General features: G+C 44.5%; 1 long non-coding RNA gene across 2 annotated transcripts; it reads right to left on the bottom strand.

Annotated features, from left to right (window-relative positions):
• Window positions 1–2,688: 2,688 nt before the first annotated feature.
• Window positions 2,689–8,545, bottom strand: LOC121138156. 2 transcript variants are annotated; one of them, XR_005875338.1, is made up of 4 exons: window positions 8,486–8,545; window positions 6,955–7,045; window positions 6,691–6,833; window positions 2,689–5,496 (listed from the first exon to the last, which is right to left on the bottom strand). It is a non-coding gene; the product is annotated as an uncharacterized LOC121138156 (long non-coding RNA). The 2 variants fall into 2 exon arrangements; XR_005875339.1 differs by having other exon boundaries at window positions 6,691–7,045.
• Window positions 8,546–8,917: the final 372 nt, after the last annotated feature.

The raw sequence follows: 8,917 nt of genomic DNA, 5'->3' as shown, positions 1-8,917 counted from the left end.
GCAACTACAACAAACCCCAGGTTTATGCTTAGAAAGGTTAGCAGGATGGAAGCACAAGTCTTTAGTAAAAGGTGATGACCATGGAGAGCACCCTTGAAGCTGACAAAAATGACTGAAGAAAATGCGGGCAGCTTTGAGGCATTCCCCAGCACCAGCCCTGAACCACACCACTGCACTTTTCCATGAAAGGGGGAAATTGTAAGAGCTGAACGTTAAACACAAAGTCACTAGTGGGGCAACATTCACACACTTAGCACCACTGTCTGCCACAGTGACAACTTCACAGTGAGAAGCTGCCAACCATTGTCGCACCTGCTGTGCGGCCTGCATCCGAGAATGTAGCGAGGTGGTCGGGATAGATGACACAGAGACCGGTCGGTTGCTTTAAGAAAACTTTATGCTTCCCAAGTCAGCTTAGGAGGAGACCCCAGTCCACTTAGGAGAGAGCTCTCAGGAGAAGTCTCTCCAAGAAAAATCCCTTTTTAAGGACTTCTGCCATCCATCTACATACAATTCTTTCCAGACTTCTCACCCTCCTGGCTGGTGGTTTAATCTCCGGCCCCAGAATTGGGGAGACACCGCAGGGGGGACAGGAAGAGGCATCTAGCCATAGGGGGTGTGAAAGTCATGGTATCTCAGTGAGCAAGCCCTTATCTGAGCCCTGTCAAGAACTTTAAAGCACTGAATTGTTTTCAGTAAACATTACACAGCTGCCTGCTCCCAGGCTGAAGGGGAAGTGGGTTTCTGCTCAGTGATTTCTTTCAGGACAGTCTAGGTGTAGCAAACGCAAGATTTTTTTTTCTTTTTAAATAAACATAAAAGACAGGCCAAAGGGTCAAGAGCAGACAGTGACTTTCAAGGCTGACAAGATTCTTGTCTGGGGTTGTTGGAGGGAAGGAGCATTCTAGATGATTCTATTCTTGGCAAGAAGAGGACCTCCTGTTCCTAAGCATCTAAAGACGCTAAGGCAAGAACGCTAAGGCAAGAACGTTCTCAGGAAGGTAATACTATCCCAGCAGTAGGGGGTTTCACCTTGGGGTGTGGTGATGGGGACCAAGGTGTGCAGGGCAGGAAGGGGATCAGCGGGTATGGAAGAAGGCAGAAAGGCAATGAGAATGCATTGGGAGGTAATGGACAGCTAGAAGGAGAGAAGGAAGGCAGACATGGACAGCTGAAGGGAATTCCAAAGAAAGCACAACTGAGGCTGGCCAAGAAAGAGATGAAGAAATGAAAAGCCACCTATGCTCTGGGGAAGGACACACAAGGGCTCCCCACCCTCAGCCCCCTGTGGGCGTGTGCCCCGCTGTGCATGTGTGCCTGGCAAAGGCCACAGCGCCAGCACTTACCCCATGACTCCCTGGTTGTAGTTCCTCAGCTTCCACTGGATCCCTCTGTACAGGCCCTGCCACCATCCGCCAGGCTGCCCCCTGCCGCGTGCCCTCCGCTGGGCTGTAACAGGCTGTAGTTGAGTCCATAGGTGCTGGCCTTGTTGTCCTGCGTCTTGTTCTTGCTGCTGCTCGGAGGGGGGGGGGGTTGAAAGGCCAAGGAACACAGGGACGAGGGCGTGGACAGGAATGGCGATGCCAAGGGGCCCACCGCTGTCCGCCGTGCCCAGGCCGCCATCTGGTGGTGGTGGTGGTTGTTGGTCATCTCCAGCGGCAGGAAGTCCCGCTGCTCCTTGGGTACTGTGAGGCCACCCAGAGGTCGCTCACCGGAGCAGAAAATGCCATCCAGAGCCATGTCCATTGTTGCCCCCGCCTCTGGCTGTGCCACTGCCCGTGCTGCTCCCACCCCTCAAGCCGCTGCTGCCAAGTGGTGGTTCAAGTAGAGGTTCCTCAGCCCTTGGTTGTCTCCAGATCTGCATCCACAGACTGTTGCACGGTCCAAGCTGCTTTGGCTGGAACCAGGCGACACTTGGGTCCAAATGGCTGTGGCCACTGTCCCCGCCCCTCCCGGGCACCCGCAGGGCTGCAGCAACCACCAGGTGCAAGGAGCCTGGCCTGCTCCAGCAGGGGCTCCAAGAAGGGCCACTCAAGCTGGAGGGCCTGAGCTCTAGCCTCCACAGCAGGCCTCCACAGGAGCGCCATGCCATGCTGTGGCGAGAAAACACTGACAAACACATGCACACACACACACTTGTTGCATATCAGGAGCAACCACCAGGACAGTTAGCAACCATTGAAAATATCTTCAAACATTACCAAATGTCCTCCACAAGAGGAGCAATTGCCCCTTGTGGAGAATTACTGCCTACAGACATTGTAGAATGGAGACAAATCAACTCCCCCATTCTGCCTGTGTTCTAGGCATAGAGAGACTCAGAATAAGCATGAGACAGGGTAGCATGTGGTGCTCTGGCTGCTTTAGAACTCAGGACTCAGGCTCCTCCTGTCTCAGGTTCCTGAGACACAGAGACTGAACTATATACCCAATCACATGCAGCTTATTGCTTCAGTCATAAAGTTTGGGGCAGACTTGTTAAATAGCAGTAGATGCCATGGTTTATTGCTCTGTGTGCCTGGGACACTGTTCCATTTCTAAAACCACCTCTTACATTGCCTGAGGAAGATGGATAGCTTCCCACAATTTTCTTATAACAGGGTCTCCCTATAGTCCAGGATGGCCTCAACTCTAAATTCTCCTGCCTCAGCCTTACAAGTGCTGGGATTACAAAAGATGCAATCCATGTCAGGTCCATAATTGTAAAATTTTTATTTATCATTACCATGTGTAAGTGCAGCTGTATATGTGTATATATGCATGGAGGTCAAAGCACAACACTCAGAAATCTTTCCACACTGGGATCCAAGAATCTAACTCAGGCTCTCAGGTTTGTATATGAAAAAATTTTTAATATGTGGAGTCATCTTACCAGCTCCCCACAAATTATTACCAAAGCTTATATCATTTGGCTTTTCATTTTCAGATATTGTATGTACCAAAGAAGGGAATTCCTGTAATTATTACAGGACAACAGACAATAGGTCAACCTTAGGATCAGACACACTTTGGACAAAATCCTACATGACATGTGATCTGTTTCATTTCATTGTGATCCCAGTTCAAAGGTTCTCTCTCCAGAGAGCCCCTTACATTTAACACAGCACCTTACACCATTCTTTCCTCATTATCCCTAGGACTTAGGTGGTATGTGACATAGACAGAGGTCAAGAAACACGTGCTAAACAATGGGCTTACTAGAGCTCCCCCACATTTCTTAAAGCCTGGTGTCCAACGGATACTCCAAAACTGATGCGAAAGTATTCTTTAAAAGGTCTTTAAAAGTTTGCACATTGTATGATTCACATTTTATTTTGATTAACTAAAATATTTGAGCTGGGTGCAGTGACACATGCCTTTAATCCCAGAACTCAAGAGGCAGAGGCAGATGGATCTCTGAGTTTGCAGCCAGTCTAGACAGCAAACTGAGTTCCAGGACAGCCAGAGATGTTACACAGAGAATTTCTGTCTCGAATAAAACAAACAAACAAAAAACAAAACAATTTTGGGCAGTTATTTAAATGGTACTTCTGTCATTTAAGCTTAATTGTCAGAAGATATGGCACTGTCACAGAAATTAAAGACAGAGACATGTAACTAAAGTGACTCAGTTCTTTACAAGCCAAGGTGTTTAAATAAAGACATGTCAGACAAAAGCCAGGTATAGAACTGTTCCTGGTATTACAGCATTCATGTCTACTGCCCCCTCCCTAGGTCTATCTCATCTCTAGAGAATCAATCTCTCTGGAAGCAGCTGCTTAAATGGAACTAGTGTATTAACGACACCTCTGAGAACTGGGTGGAATGGAAAGGAAGGAGGCTGCCCACCTCACCTTCTCCCTAGCTGTTGTCCTCCATACTGTATGTGTATTGCCCAATTAAATTTCAATTATAAGCGTAGGATTGGGAGCTGGGCGTTGGTGGTGTAAAACTTTAATCCCAGCACTCGAGAGGCAGAGGCAGGCAGATATCTGTGAGTTCGAAGCCAGCCTGGTCTAGGACAGCCTCCAAATCACGAAGAAACCCTGTCTCAAACCCATCCCCCCAAAAAGGAATAGGATTGGGGGAGGCACAGGAAATCTCCAAAAAAATATGGACTACTGCTATTCTCTTGGTTGCCTGCCAGAACACCAAGGTGGACCTTATGGCTGAAGACACCACATACTGCACTCACCGAACTTAGGAGAGATAAACCTGGTGCTTACCAGGAAGCCTCTGTCCTGAAGGCTGGCTCTCACAGTGCTGAGGGTGCCATGCAAGCTGCGGAGGGGGAAATGTTATCCACAGCCCTAGAGAGCTGTAAAGACTGAAAACCACAACGACAGCGCCAGCAAGATGCCCTCAAGAAGCTGGTCTGAGTGGTACACTCCTTTAATCCCAGTACTGGGGGGGGGTGCAGGCAGGTTGTGTGCCTATGTTCTTGGTGAGTTTGTAATGGGAGGGTTGTGTGTCTATGTTCTTGGTGAGTTTGTAATGGGAGGGTTGTGTGCCTATGTTCTTGGTGTGTTTGTAATGGGAAGGTTGTGTGCCTATGTTCTTGGTGTGTTTGTAATGGGAGGGTTGTGTGCCTATGTTCTTGGTGTGTTTGTAATGGGAGGGTTGTGTGCCTATGTTCTTGGTGTGTTTGTAATGGGAGGGTTGTGTGTCTATGTTCTTGGTGTGTTTGTAATGGGAGGGTTGTGTGCCTATGTTCTTGGTGTGTTTGTAATGGGAGGGTTGTGTGCCTATGTTCTTGGTGAGTTTGTAATAGGAATAACTATAGAAGGGATCATGAATTCAAGAGAGGGTGATAAGGGGAAGACAGGAGGAAGTGGGGGGTAAAAACAATACAGATATAGTATTCATGTATAAAATCCTAAAAAAGAATACAAGTACTACTCAAATATCCTAATAAGAACCTGATATATATGACTTATTTTAATTGGCTTGACATTAATTTTTTATTCTGTTCGTTTTCCAGACAGGATTTTTTTGGTCTGTGTATCCCTGGCTGTACTGGAACTCACTGAGATCTGCCTGTCTCTGCCTCCCAAGTGCTGGTTTAAAGGCATAGGTCATCACTGCCCAGATTGACATTAATTTTAAACACACACACACACACACACACACACACACACACACACACACACACACAAACCTACTGTCACCCCTTGATTGTCATTGGCAATGATAATACGTGGCTGAATGAGTCTGGAAAAGGTTTCTGCAGGATAAATAAGATAATACTCCATCTATAGAGTTCAAGTCACTATCCTTCAACGTTCTGCTATGTCTAAGTTGTAATGTCTTTCATTACTATTACTAATATATTTTCATTACTATGTCTTTCACAGTAATTTCTAAATATTTACCAGGCTGAGAAAAAAGAAGCTGTGTCAGGTGCTGTGCAAGTTTCTGAAGAGCTGGGGCTCCTCCGAAATGGAGGAGAGACACATGTCCAGGAGAGACACAAGACTCTGGAGGCACATAAGGGCTCTCCACTGAATAGTGTTCAATCTGCAAAGAAAGTGAACAGCGTTGTTTCTGTAAACTAGTACACTGGAATTCTATGGGTCAAGTGACTTTTACTTGTACCCCAGGCTATCCTGGAGCTCACTGTCAAGTCTGCATTGGCTTTGACTCTGTGATCCTCTTGAATACAGGGATTAGACTTACGAGCCTCCATGTGTAAACTTCAGATTAAGAGTACCTACAAGTTCAAGGGGATCTGGTCACAAAGAATAATGTGACCTGTTAATCTGCCAATCAAAGTACCTGAGAACTCAAGGGCTATGAGTGCACTCACTGTGAGTCATAAGTCTCTATTCAGCCTTGAATAGCAAACTCCTTGCTTTTATTTTTTCATTTGAATTTATAGTTTGCTGTCCCAGGGCCTGATCCCAAGGCACCATTCATACTAGACAAGCACTCTACCCTGAACTTGGCCACTTTTGACTTTTAAAAAATCTGAAGACAGGGTCTCAATAAGCTTCCTGAACTTATGATCAGCCCTGGGCAGTTGAGATTACAGACCCCCACCCCAGGCCTGGTTTCTTTCTTGCTTCTTCATAGGAGAGACACTTTGTATGTGTCCTGAGTGTGCTTAGATTTGTGCTTTGTGGAAATGGAACCACAGAGTACACATTTTATGTCTTATTCATTCTGGTCAACACAGTAAATTCTGCTGTGTTGTGAGTGGTTCCATATGACCATGAACAGACATCGAGGCTGTTTCCAAGTTGGGACAACTATGACCCACACTGCTGTGAAGATTCATTCTCACACTGGTATCCAAGCACACTGGGCACAAACTTCTCCTGGCTGCTCTTGGGAGCATTTTCTAGTCAATATTACAACACTTCACATAATGACAAAATGATGTTTTTGTTTCTGAACATAGAAAAGTTCTTACTTTTTAATCAAAGGTTTCCAAGTAGGGTTCCTAGATCATATGTCAACAGCAATACTGTTTGGTGAAGCAGTTTTCTCAAAAACCCAGGTTTGAAATGGAAACAGGAAAAGATAGAAGGGAAATTATCTTAAATGGGACTTTTCTCATAGTTTACAAATTAGCAGAGTCAGAGCACGAGTGCATTTCTAGTTCTGTCAGTTCTGCTTTACACCCAAGCTGCCAGTTTCTGCTCTGCAAGTAAACAGCTCCCACCAGCCATTCCGACTCCCCAACCGCAGGCCAGGGTAAAACTAGATTACCTTCTTTGGGATGAGGCAGTTGGTAAGAGCAGTGTGAATCTCATGGGACAGCAGCTGCCCACTGCACTCATTGAAGGAGTTTTCCATAAAGGCTTCACTTTCATCACTACTAGAAAGCTCTTACCATTCATCATCAGAGAGATCTGAGGAAAAAGGGGCAAACAAGACATTACTGGGGTATCAAAGAAACTCTCACGGAAGCTGCCCTTGGTATGAGGAGTGGGAGCCAGGTGGGGGAATGTCCAGTGTACATTGGGAGCAAACCTTCACTGCAGCACATGTTGACAATAACTTCCAGAGCAGTCTGCTGAGCTGCCAGCAATGCCATGATGTCTCTCAGTTCCTTGTCAGTAGACTAAAGAAATAAAAATAAATAAGAAAAATCAGGTATCTTTCATATCAGTTTTTTTATTAGTGTCCAACTAGCTCTTGTACATCAGGCTGGTCTCGAACTCACAGAGATCTGCCTACCTCTGCCTCTGCCTCTGAGTACTTTGATTAAAGGCATGTGCTACCCCTACCCGGCCTAAACCTTAATTCTTAAATTGCCTGTAAAAACTCAATCAGCCACACTGATATCCTATGGTGAGTGGCATAACCTTGAAAATGACATGTACTTTGTTGTTTACAAATTCAAACTGTTTTTAATGACTAAATAAAATTTCACTAATTGGATCTACTATAACTAAACAAACATTCCATTGATGTGAATATTTTAGATTATAGCCACTCTTCCATACCTCCAGGTTCTATAGTCATGGTGTTAATGAATTTCCATCTTTTTTTTCCTTGTTAAAAATTCTTACTATATTGTAGTGTCAAGGGAAGGAGGGGCTCAAATTCCAGGGCTCAACCTTCCTGTCTCAGCCTAAGTATCTGGGACACAGACACACCCTACTATGACCACCTAACCAAACCAAGACCAGAAACACCTGGAGGAAAACTGCATCTGCCCTTGTCAGTATTCTATAAGTTATATAATTCTGTGTGTGTGTGTGTGTGTGTGTGTGTGTGTGTGTGTGTGTATAAATAAACTACACTTAACTAAGAGGGTTGGAGATGTAACTCAGTGTTAAATTGCTTGCCAAGAATGTGCAAAACCCTGGGTCTGATCCTCAGCACTAAATGCAATGAAGTAAACTAATCTTGGGGGACAAGATTTACTCTTCCTTCAATTTACAGTGCCAGCTCTGTGCTCTGTCTGGTCTGAAGTGGGGGGTCTGACTTAGAGCCTATTCACTGTGTATGTATGTATGTATGTATGTGTGTGTGTGTATGTATGTATGTATGTGTGTATGTATGTATGTATGCATGTATGTATGTGTGTGTGTATGTATGTATGTATGTATGTGTATGTGTATGTGTGTATGTGTGTGTATGTGTGTATGTGTGTATGTATGTATGTATGTGTGTGTATGTATGTATGTATGTATGTATGTGTGTATGTGTGTATGTGTGTATGTATGTGTGTATGTATGTATGTATGTATGTATGTATGTATGTATGTATGTATGTGTGTATGTATGTATGTATGTATGTATGTATGTATGTATGTATGTGTGTGTATGTATGTATGTATGTATGTATGTGTATGTATGTATGTGTGTATGTGTGTATGTATGTATGTATGTGTGTGTGTGTATGTATGTATGTGTGTATGTGTGTATGTATGTATGTATGTATGTGTGTATGTATGTATGTATGTATGTATGTATGTATGTATGTATGTATCTTATTTCCTCATACTAGGTCCAAAGTTAAACATGTATCTAAGTTGAGTAGTGATGGCACACACCTTTAGTCCCAGCACTGGAGATACAGAGGCAAGCAGATCTTTGTGAGTTCCAGGACAGGCTCCAAAGCTATAGAGAAACCCTGTCTCAAAAAGCAAAACACAAAACAAAAATAAACAAACAATTGTATGTATATATGTCTTACGATGCATTACCATTTTCTTTTCCAGAATGTTTGCATTCATTTAAAATGAAACTAATGAGCCAGGCATGGTAGCACACACCTTTGATCCCAATACTCAGGAAGCAGAGGTGGATGGATCCTGGTAAGCTTGAGCCCAGTACGGTCTACATATAAGTTCCAGGGCAGCCAGAACTACATACTGACACTGTCTCAAAGGAACAAAAAATAAAATCCCACCAACAAATGCCTTGTCTAAAGGCTCAGAAAACCAAGGAGGGGGAGCAGAGTTAGGAAAGGTTCTCATTTAGAG

Source organism: Mesocricetus auratus, unplaced genomic scaffold (genome assembly GCF_017639785.1).
Source record: "Mesocricetus auratus isolate SY011 unplaced genomic scaffold, BCM_Maur_2.0 contig_6612_pilon_obj, whole genome shotgun sequence".
NCBI lineage: Eukaryota > Metazoa > Chordata > Mammalia > Rodentia > Cricetidae > Mesocricetus > Mesocricetus auratus.
Note: the sequence above shows the minus strand (reverse complement) of the source record. Positions and strands in the feature narration are given on the sequence as shown.